Source organism: Pogoniulus pusillus, chromosome 4 (assembly GCF_015220805.1).
Source record: "Pogoniulus pusillus isolate bPogPus1 chromosome 4, bPogPus1.pri, whole genome shotgun sequence".
Taxonomy (NCBI): Eukaryota; Metazoa; Chordata; class Aves; order Piciformes; family Lybiidae; genus Pogoniulus; species Pogoniulus pusillus.
Window position 1 is genome coordinate 11,798,994 of NC_087267.1, and position 17,287 is coordinate 11,816,280.

The following is a 17,287-nucleotide window of genomic DNA, read 5'->3' on the forward strand; positions in this document are numbered from 1 at the left end:
AAGAAAAGTAGCTAATAGAGACGCTGGCAAAAGGGAGACATTACTTTAATTTGAAAAGTATAGAGGGTTGAGACTAGCAAGCACAAATAGGAGTCAAGGAATATAATGCACACAGCAACACTAAAATGAGAGCATTCACTGCAACAGTAGCTTACATTTATGGGCATTGTATTCATTAATGTATTGAGGCTGTGTTATAAAAACAATCATGCTACTGGATTTCTTTTTATCTTGTACATAAAAATCAGAGGTGACTGTTCCTAAGTGAATTTTAGCCATCATAAAATTCAGATAATATATACAAAAAAATGCAACCTCAGACTCTGCTCCCTCTCCATTTATTAACTAGTCAGTGGAGCCCACAGCCTCATTGCTCAGCCTGCACTGAATAGGAAAACGCTTTGGTTTCACTGACACCTCTTGTATGGATAAGTACTTGACAGGGCAAAGACATTCTTGAAATAGGCTCTTCATCTGACTGTATGCAGTAAGTGCGGAGCACCAGACAGACACAACTCTCAGAGCTGCACTTTTTACAAAAGCAATAGAACAAGGGGACACAGTCTCAAGGTGTGCTGGGGGAAGTATAGGCTGGATGTTAGGAGGAAGTTCTTCCCAGGGAGAGTGATTTGCCATTGGAATGGGCTGCCGAGGAAGGTGGTGGAGGCACCGTCCCTGGAGGTGTTCAAGAAAAGCCTGGATGAGGCACTTAGTGCCATGGTCTAGTTGACTGGCTAGGGCTGGGTGCTAGGTTGGACTGGATGATCTTGGAGGTCTCTTCCAACCTGGTTGATTCTATGATTCTGTAATTCTATGATTATGTTGGGAAATGGGGAGCCCAATAAAGATAATTCTTTAAGTCGGTAAAAAACCCTGCAAAAACAATGGAAATATGTCAGAAATACCTTGGGGTTCATTTTTTTCCCAAATGTTTTTTCTGAAATCACTGTGAAACTGGAGTGACCAATTGTCAAGTGCCTGTTTGGATTGAATGGTTTTCCAGTGACAAGGCAAGTGAAGGCAGAGGAGATAGCAGAAGTGAGTCCTTCGGTCAGGTGATGTCACTTTTTTGCTTCATTAAACATGTCAACACTATTGTTTTCACACTATTTATATTCTATGCAGGTCATAAGAGTCCTCTCCACAGATTCATGGTAGTTACAACCTTGACTTGGGACATGAGAATGGAAGAGGATGGTCTTTGATTATGGCTATATACACACACCTGTAAGTATCCATGTGGTCATATATAATGCTGAATGTTCAGGAAGAAAGACAAAACAGAGATCAGGCACAATTATATGTCTATGAGAAGCACAAGAACTGTATTAGTCAGGCATTTAAGTACACATCTTTATTTTTATTATTTTAGAAATAAAGCCAATATTGTCATTAATGTGGTGCTCAAAATAATCTTTACATATGCTACCCTCTCTCAACAACAAGCACCTAAAGCTTTATCATTATTGAATTAATGAGTCTCTTAATTCCAGCAGTCACATTGTTGGAGGCATTTCAGCATATGTTTTTCCTCCTTGTGGAGGTCTGACCCTGGCTGGATGCCAGGTGTCCACCAAAGATGCTCTATCAGCAGGACAGGAGAGAAAATATAACAAAAGGCTCGTGGGTGCAGACAAGGACAGGGAGATCGCTTGGTAATTACCATCAGAGGGAAATTAGTTTAATTCATTAAACTAAAACTGACTTATGGAAATAAGTTTAATTTATTACCAATCAAGTCAGAGTAGGATAATAAAATTAAAAACTAGATTTTAAAACACCTTCCCCCTCTTCTTCCTGAGCTCCACTTCTGAATTCTGTCTCCCACCTCTGCAGCAACGTGTGAGTATGGTCAGTTATTCATGTTATCTCCACTGCTCTTTACTCCTCTGGAGCAGGACTTCTCACACTCTTTCTCCACCTCAGCATGGGGTCCCTCCCATGGAAAACTTCTCCAACGTGAATTCTGCCTATGAGCTGCAGTTCCTCACAAACTGCTTGAGTTCCTTTCAAAGAGTGTAATTCTTCAAGAACAGACTGCTCCATCATGGGTCCCCTATAGGGCTGCAAGTCCTGATGCCAAACCTGTTCCAGCATGGGCTCCTTTCTCTATGGGTCCACAAGTCCTGCCAGCAACCTGCTCCAGTGCAGGCTTCCCACATGGTCATGGCTTCCAATGGGGTTTGTAACATACTACAAAATTTTATGTGTGAATAAAGTCTCTGGTATCTGTGTGCATGAATAAACATCTCTGGTATCTGTATGTATGAATAAAGTATCTTTGAAAGTTCTGCCATAACTTTTTGGTATTATTTCATTGGATAAGTGCGTGCTGGAGAAGCATCTCCACAAAGCTCTAGTGCTTGGATAGCTGTGGTAATTTCCCAAATAAATTAAAAGGATTTAGGACTTTTCAGAAGACATTGTGATAAAATGATGTTAAACTTTGGAGAAAGTCTTCATTAGCTGACCCTACCCTGGCAGCTCTGGTGCAGCACAGCATCTTCCTGTCCGTGAAGTCACAGGGTGATGAAGGTTTCTGTGGGTCAGCAATGGGCTTAGTTAACAGGAGATAATTGAAATGAATCTTGGAAGAGAAATAGTTATAGCCAAGCAAGGTTAAAGCAACACTCCAGAGCACCAATTTCATCTGTGCTTTCACTGCTGCCATTCATCCTCTAATAGCAAAGGGTCCCTTCCCTTCTCTCCCCAAATGTCTTCATAGGTATTTTTTAAACTAGGCAGGATTTTATCAGCTTTTCCACTCGTTAAACATTGTCAGTTAGTGCTAGCCAGACTTCACAGTTAATTGTATTCTAATCTACCCAATTAGTCCCCTATTCCCATAAAGACTTACACATGTGGTTAATTTAAAGTTTAACACAAGTGTGAAACTCTTCTGTGCCTGAGCTTGCCTGCTTCTAATGAGTGAAAAACCAAATGCTTTTCTTCCTCAAATCCCTCCTCGAGAGCCACAGCTTTCTCTTAGCCTTTCATCATTAAGCTCAGCTCTAGTGTTATGCACTATCTCACCCATGCCTGATTATAAAACATAATAAAGCAGAATGAAAAACAAATCCAGAATAAACCCCAAAGGGAATCAAATTACCTGATAGACAAGCTTTGTAAATAATGGCTCTTTCATGAAACAAATTCACTTTCTTTTGTGTTCTGTTGTTTCCTCTTTCACCCTCTCTGTGACCCTTTTTAGCCAATGCAATTCATTGTGTTGTCTGTCTGGTAAGCATCCTAGGGCAGGGACCCTGCCATCTCAATGTTTTGCACAGCACTGTGCACCTTCGGAGGAGTCTGTAAATAATAAACACACATTTACGTTCAGTGAAATCAAAAGCCCTGTTTTTCTGAATCAATAACTCACTCTGGGTGTGAAACAGTAGTAATCCATGGCCACGAGCTTTAATCCTCTTGAAAAGTGCTTTCAAATGGGACTTTGACGAGCAGTATGAAAAATACATGGAAACAAACGAAGGTACAGCACAGCTAAGTAAGGCACTGGGGTTTTTTTGCATGACCAGCTTTTGTTGCCTTCCACCCACAAGGAAAAACGTTGTCACCTGCTACCCCTCAGCCTGCTCCCAGTGACATTAAATGTTCTTCAAAAAAGATTTTTCCTAACTGGCCTTTCCAAAATTTTGGATACTTTTAACCTATCATTTATTCTCCCCTTCTCTGCCACCCCATTAACGGTGGTAAAGCACATATATATATATATATATATATGTGTGTGTGTGTGTGTGTATGTATATGAAATATTAGAAAATAAGAGATCTATGGTACTTCTGTGCAACTTCTTCACTTTCTCAGTCCTTCTATACAAGATCCAATTGCAGGACTGTACTTTGTTCTTTCACAAAACCACTCCAACTTCTGGCAGCCAAAAGAAAGGGGGTTTGTGGAATAATCAACCAGGGAATGCCAATGAGCTGATGGCAAGGATCACACCTGCATCACAGGATGTCTAGCATGACCAGACTAACAAATGAACTACAATTCTTTTAGGCAAGCTGTGTGTTCTTTTTTTGCCTTGATTCACTATTATTCTCTGCACTGCATGGATCCAGGGCCCTCTGGAAAGAAACCCTGCCTCTGGCTGTGTCATTGTTACCCTAGCCAGTTAGCCAATTTCCAGGGACTTGGTGGATTGTTTCTCTTTAAAGCAGAAGAAATTAAAGGTTTTTGTCTGAAGTCTCTCTACCAGTAAAAACAAACAAGAACATTCTTCTGTTTCTATGAATGCATGCAAAGGTAAGTATTGTTGCAGCCCTCTTTCCAGTCTGCAATATGCCCTCTAAATACCACTGTTCATTTTATACCAGGGTCATGAAATGTTTTACTGGCTAGCTCTAACTTGTCTCTTCCTCTCTGCAGAGGAATCTCTTACTCTGGCTGCGATGGGGTCCATCCACCCCTATCCTTGCCACAGCCTTGCAATCACTGGTAAATATTTTCTGAGCCTCATTTCCCTTTGGCACTGAGCAGGCTAAGCCCTTGTCACAGGCCATGGAAGCTGGAAGTAGAGGGCATCTCTTCTGTATCAGATCTTGGCAGGGCTTTTCTGCTGCTCCCAAAGGTAATTAGACATGCATGAGGCAACTTAGGCAGGAAAAGCTGTGCGTGGGGAAAACAAGTGAGAGATCCTCAGTTTCTGGGCTGTCCTATGCTTGTGGAGCAATTGGTGGGGATCCACCATACAGTTTTGTGCTCCCAGCCTTCCTCATGCTAAAGCTGAATAAAGGAGATCTTTCATATTGATCAATAAGTGTACATGTCACAAAGCTGTTATGCAGTTGTGTACATGAGCAGTAGACCCCAGAGGAGGTTTCACTAGCTACCTAAGCTCACAGAGACAGGCACAAAGCACTTGTAAAGCAGCACACAGAGAAAATTAGTGGGTTTCCATCACATAATGGCCAATTGTTCTGTTTCCAAACATACAACAAATAAATAGTCTCATTTTCTTGGTACTATGTTTGTGATGAATGATCTCATTGCTGTCTACAACTACCTGAAGGGAGGCTGTAGCCAGGTGGGGGTTGGTCTCCTCTCCCAGGCAACCAGCAACAGAATGAGAGGACACAGTCTCAAGTTGCGCCAGGGGAGGTCTAGGCTAGATGTTAGTAGAAAGTTCTTGCCAGAGAGAGTGATTGGCATTGGAATGGGCTGCCCAGGGAGGTGATGGAGTTGCCAGCCCTGGAAAGGTACAAGAAAAGCCTGGATGAGGCACTTATGTCATGGTCTACTTGATTGGCTAGGACCGGGGGATAGGTTGGACTGGATGAACTCGGAGGTCTCTTCCAGCCTGATTGATTCTATGATCTGTACTGGTTTTACATTGCATTGTAGTGTATTAACTCTCAAGCTTACACATGCACACATGTTCACAGAAGTCTGCTACAAGATCTTCTACTAAGAAAATGGAGCACATCAACTCAAAAACACTGGAGCAAACACCATTTCTGTACATAAAGGATGTTTTTCCTCACACACACAACCACACCTCGCCCACTCTTCTCCCATACACTCGTTGCCCTGGAACAGTGAACTATAGAACTGAAAATGCCATTGAAAATATGCTTACCCTATATCAGACTGTCAGCCGTAGGTAGACGGTGATTATTTTTGGTCAATTTTAGTTTGGAAGAGATTGAGGGATAAGAGATTGTTGCATTTGCTGGACTTTCAGAAAAGACATCTTATGGGAAGCTTCATCTGACTAGCCAGAAATCTGGCAACCCCAGAGTTTGCCAGATTAAAGACATGTGCAGTACACAGATGGTTTATGCACATGCGGTAAATATGATGTAAACTGGAAGTGTCAGAGTAGCTAGGCACAGATTTAGCCCATGAAATTCCACATACATAGAGCAGCCTCACTTGAGATCCCCTGGCTTAATGTCCGTGCCAGGTTTGAAGGTAGCACTGGGCTCCAGGATACAGCAAAGAAACAATACCAGTTTTGTTATTTATTCTCAATTAAGAAGGCTTCAGAAAGGCTTTGCTCCCTCCCAGCACAATGCAATTGAACATTGTGTCATACTGCAACAGGTCTGACCTGAATGAAGTTAAACTGCTTCCTTGCAGCCCATACTGTGCTGAGTTTGGGATTTGTGGCTAAAAACACATCCAGAGTGTACCAATGTTTTTGCTATTGCTGAGTAGTATTTGCATAACATCAAGGCTTTGTCTCTTTCCCACTCTGCTCTCTCATCACCCTAGAGTGATGGGCAAGAACCTGGAAAGGCACATAGCTGACACAGCTCACCCAAATTTGCTAAAGGGATGCTTCATGCTGTATAACATCATGATCAGAAGAATTAAAAAAAGAAGTATTGGAGGAAGAAAAAGGTGGAGAGCCTTTGGCTTCCAAGGTAGATGTTGCTCAAAGGCTGGGTATCAGTCTACTGAAAGAGGTGATGAGTGATTTGCCTTTGCATTCCTTGGCTGTGCCACTTAGAATCATAGACTCAACCAGGTTGGAAGAGACCTCCAAGATCATCCAGTCCAACCTAGCACCCAGCCCTAGCCAGTCAACTAGACCATGGCACTAAGTGCCTCATCCAGGCTTCTCTTGAACATCTCCAGGGACGGTGCCTCCACCACCTCCCTGGGCAGCCCATTCCAATGGCAAATCACTCTCTCTGGGAAGAACTTCTTCCTAATATCCAGCCTATATCTACCCTGGCACAACTTGAGACTGTGTCCCTTTGTTCTATTGCTGATTACCTGGGAGAAGAGGCCACCCCCCACCTGACTACAATGCCCTTTCAGGTAGTTGTAGACAGCACTGAGGTCACCCCTGAGCCTCCTCTTCTCCAGGCTAAACAACCCCAGCTCCCTCAGCCTCTCCTCATAGGGTTTGTGTTCCAGGCCCCTCACCAGCTTTGTTGCCCTTCTCTGGACATGTTCCAGCACCTCAACGTCTTTCTTGAATTAAGGGGCCCAGAACTGGACACAGCACTCAAGGTGTGGCCTGACCAGTGCTGAGTACAGGGGAAGAATAACCTCCCTTGTCCTACTGGCCACACTGTTCCTGAAGCAGGCCAGGATGTTTCTTTCCTTCATTAAACCGTCTTTATCTTGACCTACAAATTTGTGTTTTCATTTGCTCTTCCTATTCTCTGGCCTGCCCTTCTGGGAGAGGGAAGTGAGTGAACAGCTGAGTAGGTGCTTCACTGCTGGTTCACACATAGCAGTGTGTTCCCAGGCAGTGAGGTGGCTGACACAACACAGCTTCTACCAGTAACCTTACTTCTCACATTTTAGGTGGGTGTGAATGTGCAATCACCACCCCAGACCTGTACTTGCTTTAACAGCTAGGCTGCCATCTTCTTCACCCAGCAGCCTCTGGATTTAATGATGCACACATTTAACTGATGAGTTTGGTATGCATGTGTTCTCATTCCTATAATACCCAGATGGGGCCCAAAATCCTGCCCTAATTTCAGCCCCTGATTCTCCAAACCTTCACAAACATGTTGTTGCCCTGCTGCCATTTTCAGCCTAATCACTGCTCAGAATCTTGCGGACTTGGCACTTAGAGACGTGGCTTAATGGCCATGGTGGTCTTAGGTTGCCAGTAGGGCACAATGATCCTAGAGGGTTTTTCCACCTGGAACAATTCTATGATTCTACAATTTGGTTTCTTGCCTGTCTGGGTGCCTGGCCTCAGGACTTGCTTCTGGTGAGGGACATGGTTACCACCATCCATCCTCATAGACTCTCTCCTCCCTAGAGCCAAGCATGAACACCGGGTGCAGAGAGGCAATGCTCCTCTTTCCCTTCTTGTTCTCATTGATTTCCCACGACCTGCCAGCCTCATGATTTTATCACAGCTTAAAAATCTTCTTCAAGCCACTCTTCAAAAGTGAATTTCTTATTTCTGTAGGATAGGCAAGTTAACAGTGCTCTTGGGTGAGGGGATATTCTGAGCACGTAACCAAGTGAGCATGAATAGGTCCAGTGCCAGAGAGTGACTGCTTTTAAGGCATGCATTTCTTTACTTCCATAGCTCCCACAATCTTTAAGCCCACCCCATTTTCTTTGGGATCTGAAAAACGATTTTTTAATAAAGTGTTGTTGTTATGACTGTGCAGGAACAGTAAAATGTAGTTTACTAGGACATTCCTAACGAAAATCATCATTTCAGCAGCAACAAACACTTGCAAGCAAAAGACACTTTAAGAATGAAATTTAGCCTCTCTAAAAGCAACAGTTGTGTCATTGATTTCTGTGGCATAGCTTTCTGCCTTTTCACATAAAAGAGTCGCTTACTGCAGAGAACTGAGATGTTGAGGCTTGGGTTTGGATCCTGACTGATCTCCAAATCCTTTGTGCAATCACCCAGGCAGCTGAGCTCTACTGCAAGTCCAGGAACAAGGATGAATTCCACTTACCCTCAAAAGAGACCAAAAAATAAAGCAACTGTATGGAGGATTTAAAGTCCTTAGGGACCAGAATGGTTCATTCCTCTCATTTTCCTTAGCTACTATTGTAAAGGTTTTCTTCACTGTAAGACTGGTCTGATGCCATGGACTGTTACTGGCAAAACTGCAAGTGACTCAAAAGCCAGCATACACTGGAAGGTTATTATAGTTATTATTACATTATATAGGAATGAATTCTGAAGAACTTTTGGAAAAAAATAAGTGTTTAAAAAAAGAAGTTTCAGCTTTCAGAACAAAAAACACAGCGTGACAGCTTCAGATGTGTCTTGCTAGCTCCCATCTGAAGGGACATCATTTTGCCTTCAGAGTGCCTGCTAATACTCCCTGACTTCAGTGGGCTTTGCACATATCCTTCTGGTGATGAAAGCACCTCTACACCAATAAAACACTGTGTAGACAGCTTAGTGACAGCATGTAGGAGAAGTTCAACCTTACTGATGTTTTCCACATTTTCAATGTTAGGGTCTTGCTGCAGCACCAAGTACATCATATGACTGTCTAGGGGAAAAAAATTGCAAAGAAAAATATCTAATTGGAATTTGCAAAAGATGTTCCCCCATCCAACACAAGTACTGTTCAGCTTTTCTCCTTTGATCAATTTGTTGCCAACCCAAGAGCCACACAAATTTCAGTCAGGCCCTTTTGAATCACCTGCATACACAGATTTCTTAGTTTCTTCTTGGTGGACAATGAAGCTTTCTTCCTGACATAAATATACACGTTTGTTTTTTTGCTCTGGTTAAATAACCTCATGTGTGACAGAAAGGTCAGAAATCTTATCACTCAACCTTCTAACCCTTGCATTGCACCAAAAGGAGAAAAAGCAATCTTTTTAACAGTGGAAGAAGTAATAAGCTTAGCTAGAGAGTCTCAGAACATAACTTTCAGTGGCCTGTTAGTATGCTTTGAAAGAGATCTCAGAGTACATTTTCAATTCTTTTTTTTCTAATTCAGTACACATGGAGTGGTCTGTTTGCCCTTTCCTTACACAAACACATTTACCTTCTGCTAATGAGAGTAGCAGAAGCATGAACAACATCTGGGTTGTAGACACTAGGAGTTTTCAGTGTCCTCAGCTGCATTACTCAGTTTTAGCACACTGCCAACAACAACAAAAATAACCCAGAGAATATTTTCACTGCTTTCTCTGCTTCTGCTTTGGAGGTGCAATGAACTTTCTTTCAGTCAAAGCCAAATATTTCACTGTGAATGCAAATTTTTGCTAATGAATGAATAACAGACATGCATCTTTCATTTAATAAAGGCATGCATTTAATGTTGTCATTTAAAAAAATGTATATTCATATAGCCATTTAAAAATAACTGGTACCATTGTCATAATTATCTTTTCACATTTTCAGCAGTGCCAGGAATTAACTATGAATGTAAATGTAATCAAGCACACTGCCACACTTTCAATAAATAAGGCAGCTTCCATCTCTATTGTGCTGGGAATACTCTTAAAGAAGGTAGTAAGAGGAGTCTTCTCCCAGCTAACAGGTGTATTGGTTCATGAGCATCCCACATGAACATGAGCCAGCAGTGTGCCCAGGTGGCCAAGAGAGCCAGTGGCATCCTGGCCTGCATCAGGAATGGTGTGGTCAGCAGGAGCAGGGAGGTCATTCTGCCCCTGTACTCTGCACTGGTTAGACCTCACCTTGAGTACTGTGTTCAGTTCTGGGCCCCCCAATTTAGGAGGGACATTGAGATGCTTGAGCGTGTCCAGAGAAGGGCGACGAGGCTGGTGAGAGGCCTTGAGCACAGCCCTACGAGGAGAGGCTGAGGGAGCTGGGATTGGTTAGCCTGGAGAAGAGGAGGCTCAGGGGTGACCTTATTGCTGTCTACAACTACCTGAGGGGTGGTTGTGGCCAGGAGGAGGTTGCTCTCTTCTCTGAGGTGGCCAGCACCAGAATGAGAGGACACAGCCTCAGGCTGCGCCAGGGGAAATTTAGGCTGGAGGTGAGGAGAAAGTTCTTCACTGGGAGAGTCATTGGACACTGGAATGGGCTGCCCGGGGAGGTGGTGGAGTCGCCATCCCTGGAGCTGTTCAAGGCAGGATTGGACGTGGCACTTGGTGCCATGGTCTAGCCTTGGGCTCTGTGGTAAAGGGTTGGACTTGATGATCTATGAGGTCTCTTCCAACCTTGATGATACTGTGATACATTGCACTAGGTCTGCAGAATCTCATGGGCAGCTTAAAAAAAAAGGCATCCACTTCCCATTATGGGAAGAAAAAAAGTGTGTTTGTGTGTGTGTTTCATAGATGGGGAGAGTGCGGGACACTGCCATGGCCATCAGAAGAGACAGGGAAAAGCCTGACACAAGCAAATTCAATCCAATCCATTTATTGCATTCCAAAAGTGTTTATACACCTTTCATCAGAAGGCTACAAATTGTATTAAACTGCAATTGGTTACATGTACTTGCGTTAGAAATTACATACTAATTAGCATAGACATACATCACATTCTCTCAGCAATACATACATAGTGTCTAAGCAATCTAAGTCAGCAGAGACAGGCCAAAACCACAGGCTCCAGCCTTACATGTGTTTCTATTTGTTACATCATTCTTTAAGGTCATTCTAACCTTCTATTTTATCATAACTCAGTACTTCCGAGCTCGTGCACTCTCGCCTGTCCATGGCTTATGCTCAGCATTTCAAATTCCAAAGGCTGTACCATTCCAACAGGAAACAATTGTGACAGTTTAGGTGTTCCCTGCCCCCCCCACACTTTAGAAATCACCCAGACTAGACTCAGTTGGCTCTGGAAATATGAATGAAGCTTATATTTACAGCCAGCACAATATACAAGCAGATATTTACAGTATGTACAGTTATAGACAGAAATATACAAGGTAAAAGGTAATACAGAAACACAACTCCCCTCCCAGAAACCTGAGTCCCCAGGAGGGGCTCTCAACCACCCCTGCACCTTCCCCCTGCCCCTCTCAACCTTACCCCAGTCCCAAGGAAGAACAGAGTTTCGGCCAAGAGGTTAAGAAGCAAAGTGGGTTAGGCCAAATGGAAGGTGAGGTTAGGGACTAAGATGTTGCTCAGTCAGCAGCTCAAGCGAGAGAAAACAGTGAGAGTGTTATCTAATGCTTTCATTTCTCCTTCCCAAACTCCTCAGCGAGACTCTGAGGGAAGCAGACATCACCATTGTTTTCCTTTCACAGCCTGTGATCTAGTTCTCACCAAAGCATTCTACCCTGCTTCAAACTAGCAAAACAACATGCAAGGAGGATTTCTTTGGGGAAGCACTAAGCAGTTGTCAAAGCTCCCTGTAAACAGAAATGCCCTATATTGTTCCTGCGTGGCACAAAGTAATTGCAGCCTTTTAGCTACATCTGGTGAACTGCATAAAGGCAACAAGACAATTGTTTCTCAGCATGTGTTGGGGAAACACAAATGTTTTCTTTCCAAATCTGTTCCGTGCTTTCATGAAATGCCCAGTAGAAAGTCTTCAGAAAAGGAGTTAAGATAAACAAGGTATGGGCAAAGAAGCCTGTCCCTCTAAGGAAACACAGGGGTTGAAACCTCAGTTTACTCTCCAGAGACGTTTAGACGCTCTGCGCTTCTGCTGTGAGTGGGGCATCAGCTGGCAGTCACCAACTGCCATATAGCTCCTACCTGCTCACAGCACCTATCCACTACAACAGTGTTGATCCAGGTTGTTCATTAAACCCAGGCCACCAGACACCTGTCACTTAGTAACAGCCTTTGGAGCAGAATAGAACTTGATACTATGCTGGGTTTTAACCAGTGGCCTGAGGGTAGAAGCACCTGTGTGTCATAGAATTAGGTATTATTTCTCACTGATTTGACAGGGGGACCACTCTCTGCTCTGGAATATTGAGATGCAAACCACACTAGAACTTTAACCCCTGAATACATCCCACAGAGACCTGAAGACCCAAAGTATTTGATTAGGTGAGGCTTGCAAGCAAGTTCAAGTAATACAAATCACTGCAAGAAGAATGTTATGCAAAGTAGTAAGTCCCTTATTATGATGGTAGTGATCTCTGCCAGTCAGTTCCAGATCATCAGTGATAAAACTGTTGTCTCTTTTTGACAGCAGGTCATTCAGGTATATTCACTGTATCTCTGACAGTTTGCAGTGGCCACCCACAAGGCCATGGCAAGAATTCTCAGCTAAGAGAAAGGCAGCTGTAGAGAGGTGTCAGAGCTCCTCCAAATTCAGGCACCAATTTTTTCAAGAGGGTTTTTTTTCATTTTGCTCATGCTTCAAGAACACTGCACCATACCAGCACCACAGGGCTAAAGACTTTCACTCAGGTGTTTTTTAAACCTTTGAGTACACAGCAAGGAGGCTGCTTTCATGCACATTGCATTTTCAATCAACCCTGGAAGTAAATAACAAACACAACTTCTCCACTGCTATCTCTTTGTATCAGGCAGGGAGGGAATGCATCACATAATGACAGCTGAGACAAAAATGATCAGATTTTCAAACCGAATCTTGTGCCTCTGAGATTAAGACACAGGCAGTAAAGAACCTCTTCTCAATCATACCCAAGAATGGTACAGGAAAGATACCTGTCTCCTAAGGGAAAAAAAAAACAACCCAAGTAACCTAGAAATACAGTCTTCATAATACAGTCCTTGGGTAAAAATGGCTACAGAAAGAGGCAGGAGTATGGCAACTTCTTTCATATCATAGAATCGACCAGGATGGAAGAGACCTCCAAGATCATCCAGTCCAACCTAGCACCCAGCCCTGTCCAATCAACTAGACCATGGCACTAAGTGCCTCAGCCAGGCTTTTCTTGAACACCTCCAGGGACGGTGCCTCCACCACCTCCCTGGGCAGCCCATTCCAATGCCAATCACTCTCTCTGGCAAGAACTTCCTCCTAACATCCAGCCTGGCACAACTTGAGACTGTCTCCTTCTGTTGCTGGTTGTCTGGGAGAAGAGACCAACCCCCACCTGGCTACAACCTCCCTTCAGGTAATTGTAGACAGCAACGAGGTCACCCCTGAGCCTCCTCTTCTCTTTCTTTTAAACCCAGAGCTGCTGCAGTGACAAGATACAATATCGTTAGGATTATTTCTTTAATGGTTTTGGATCATTAGCTATCATCATAGCTGATTACAGTAACTAGCTATGCACTGAAATGTGTATGACTGGAAACAGGATCAGTAAATTTAACTTACTAATTCTCTGATGAGTTCACTCAGGTCTTCAGCTTGGTGAAGAGAGAACACTCCGAGGATACCATATTGTAGTCTTCCAGTATCTGAAGGGGGCCTGCAAGAAAGCTGGTAAGGAACTTTTTTAGGGTATCAAGCAGTGATCGGACTAGGAGGAACAGAACAAAACTAGAAGTGGGCAGATTCAGGCTAGAGTTAGGAAGAAGTTCTTCACCATGATGGCAGTGAGACACTGGAAGAGGTTACCCAGGGAGGTGGTAGAATCCCTACCCCTGGAAATTTCTAAGGCCAGGCTGGATCTGGGCTCTAAGCAACCTGATCTAGTGTGAGGTGTCACTGCCCATGGCAGAGGGTTTGAGCTAGGTGATCCTTGAGCTCCCTGCCAGCCCTAACAACCTTACAATTCTGTAAAACACTAGTAACAGGCAGGACTTGGTTTAAAGCTCATCCAAGACAGCTCCAGGAACTACGAGTCAGAATCTCCATTCACAAAAGTGAGTTTTTTTTCTTTTTAGTAAAAAATGAAAACTCATTGTGCTGGTTTGGGTGTTACCTGCCCCCACACACTTTAGAAGTACCCCAGCTAAACTCAGCCAGCTCTGGGAATATAAATGTAGCTATTTATTTACAGCTAGCACAATATACAAGCAGATATTTACAGTATATACAGTTAGAGACAGAAATATACAAGGTAAAAGTAATACACAGCTCCCCTCCCAGAAACCTGAGTCCCCAGGAGGGGCTCTCAACCACCCCTGCACCTTCCCCCTGCCCCTCTCAACCTTACCCCAGTCCTAAGGAAGAACGGAGGTTCAACCAAGAGGTTAAGAAGCAAAGGTGAGTGGAAGGTGAGGTTAGGGAGATGCAGCTCAGTCAAAGCCCAGCCTGAGAGTGAAAACAAAATGGTGAAAGTGCTGTCTAATGTTTACTTTCTTCTTGCTCAGCAATACTCTGAGGGAAGCAGACATGACCATTGTTTTCCTTTCACAGCCTATGATCAAGTTTTTCTCACCAAAACATTCTAGCCTGCTTCAAACTAGCACACTCATCTATCAGAGATGTCTTGGTGGATACATATGTGTACACATGCCACAGTCTATCTGCAAGAATTATACTTCCTATGTATGAGCCATTAATATACCTATTTAAAAGAGCTATGAGGACAAAAAAAATAGGTTCAATGACTGGGTTCACATGTGTGCATAAAATGAATTGCTAACAACATAATAGAAATGGTGATAAGTTGTATTTCCACATATAATGGGATATAGCATGAATTTAATGATTATGCTCCCTGGCACATAAATAATACAAATTCTCTCAAGGTCTCTTGTGGATAGCTGATACTTCTCTGGTTCTGTAGTTTGCAGACCGCTGTTGGTTTTGTGCAGCTGTTACAATAACACAAGTCGCTTTACACTGTTCACTATTTTGCCTTTCATACTAAATAGATATTGGTAACAGAGTATGTGCAGAAACACTGTGTCCTGCTCGAGAAAATGAGCAAAATCCATTGTATTTTGTCACTTTTTTCTCAGTGGCAAGGTCCTTAGAACATGTCCAAAAACATGGCACTAAAATTTGTAGCATAAGAAGTCTCCCACAGATTATCACTAGCAAAGAAATGTGTAATCCTGCTTGATATTCAGTATATATTTTCTCCTGACAGTTTTATGGCACAATTAAATTTCATACTTTCTTTCCTGCTCTGAATATGCATTAGAAAACCAAGCACCATAATTCTAAGCAAATTGGCTTGATTTGCTTGTTTAAATTCAGATATTGCTTCATCTGTGCATTTCAAAGAAAGGCCATGGACCATAAGAGGGTCTTCAGAATCAAGACAGTACATGGTCACTAAAGGTCTAGCTTGCCTCAAAACTGTATTGCTAAACTTCTACACTTTACATGAAAAAAAACATTTTAGAATTAGATAATTTCATTTATTAGAGTAAGAAGCTGTAGAGAAACAAAGCTAGTAGAGGGTTAGGAGGAGAGGCAAAATATGAAACTTCTCATCTACTAGTTGAAAATTAAACACAGAATGTCAGGCTGGAAGGGACCCCAAGGATCATCTGGCTCAACCTTTCTAGGCAATATCAGAGTCAAAATTAGCTGGGCCAGCTCCCTGACAAGCCGAGCCTTTAAACTGGCCAGTGTAGAGGACTCCACTGCCTCCTTTGGGAGGGGGTGCCAATGTCTGAGTGTACTCATGGGGAAACATTTCCTTCTAGAGTGCACTGGCAATGTCTCCAGCAGTAACTTCTCCTCATCACCCCTTGTCTTTTCCATGGGACTCCACGTAAAAAGAGAGTCTCCATCATCCTGGTAGCCATCCCTTATGTACTAGTGCATGAGAATAAGGTCTCCCCTCAGCCTGCTCTTCTCCAGGCTGCACAGAGTCATCTCTCTCAGCCTGTCCTTGCATGGCAGGGTTTCCAGAATCATTCTTGTGGCCCTTCTCTGCACACTTTCTGGCCTATCCACATCTCTTTTTATGCAGCAGGGACCAAAACTGCAGGCAGTGCTCCAGGTGTGGTCTGACCAGCACTGAGTAGGACAATTACTTCTTTATCTCTGCTGTGAATGCCCTTATTGATGCAACCCAGTGTCCTGTTGGCTTTCTTTGCCACTGCAGCAAACAGACTTGTTCTCTGTAGTCAGGGTCCAGATATCCAACTTCCTTATTTTAGAAGATTAAAAACAAAACATTCTATTTCACAGATGTATAAGACCAAATCCTTTCAAGTAGAGAGGAGAAAGGAGAGAAGGAGCAAGAAAAAGAAATACAGTTATGATGCATGGAAGTAGAGAATGGAAGACCAAGCTTCACTTGTCTTTCCAGTCATTGAGTGCCCCATCCTGGCTTAACACAATCAGGGTTTCACCTGCTACTGAATAAAGCTAGTTTTAACTTACTTACAAAACAAGAGGGAGTTTTAGCCATTCTGATACGAGCATCAAGGAGATGAGTTTCATTCCATTTTCCTTCTTCAGGATTCTCAGACGCTTCCTCCGTGGTAATTTGCTGCTTGTCGGAACATTCCACAGGTTTATTCCTTTCAGTTTCACAAGTGAGCAGAAGGAAGCAGCTCAACAGAGAGGAGCTCAGCCTAAGTAAGGATGTGCAGCCAACACCAGTGAGTGATGTTTGATCTATAATCAAAGTTCGATCAATGGTCAAGCCTAGCCCTGACTAGCCGGGGGGCCAACCAGGCCCCCCGGCCTTTAGAGATTCCATCACCATTCACCCAGTGCAGCACCATGGGTACTCACCAGCAATGAGATCAGGAGGATCCCTCTGCCCAATTGGGCAAGCTTAGGGCTTCTGCCTCTCTTGGGGCCGATTAAATAGGGCAGTGGGCAGGGAGGGCAAAGTGGTCCCACCTGGGGTGGGAGGAGACTGCAACAGAACTCAAGTGGTCACTCCTGGGGTGGGAGGAGACTGCAACAGAACGGAGACTGCAACAGAACCCAAGTGGTCACACCTGGGGTGGGAGGAGACTGCAACAGAACCCAAGTGGTCACACCTGGGGTGGGAGGAGGCTGCAACAGAACCCAGGTGCTCTGGGATTTGGTAAAAAAGGGGGAAATACAGTGTGGGGTGGAAAAGGGAAGGCAGTACTGAAAGGAGAGAGATGGAGA

At 43.5% G+C, this 17,287-nt stretch overlaps 1 long non-coding RNA gene across 1 annotated transcript; it reads right to left on the bottom strand.

Annotated features, from left to right (window-relative positions):
- Positions 1 to 11,440: 11,440 nt before the first annotated feature.
- On the bottom strand, positions 11,441 to 16,790 carry LOC135175088 (uncharacterized). Its single transcript, XR_010302227.1, has 3 exons — positions 16,566 to 16,790; positions 13,646 to 13,739; positions 11,441 to 12,833 (listed from the first exon to the last, which is right to left on the bottom strand). It is a non-coding gene; the product is annotated as an uncharacterized LOC135175088 (long non-coding RNA).
- Positions 16,791 to 17,287: the final 497 nt, after the last annotated feature.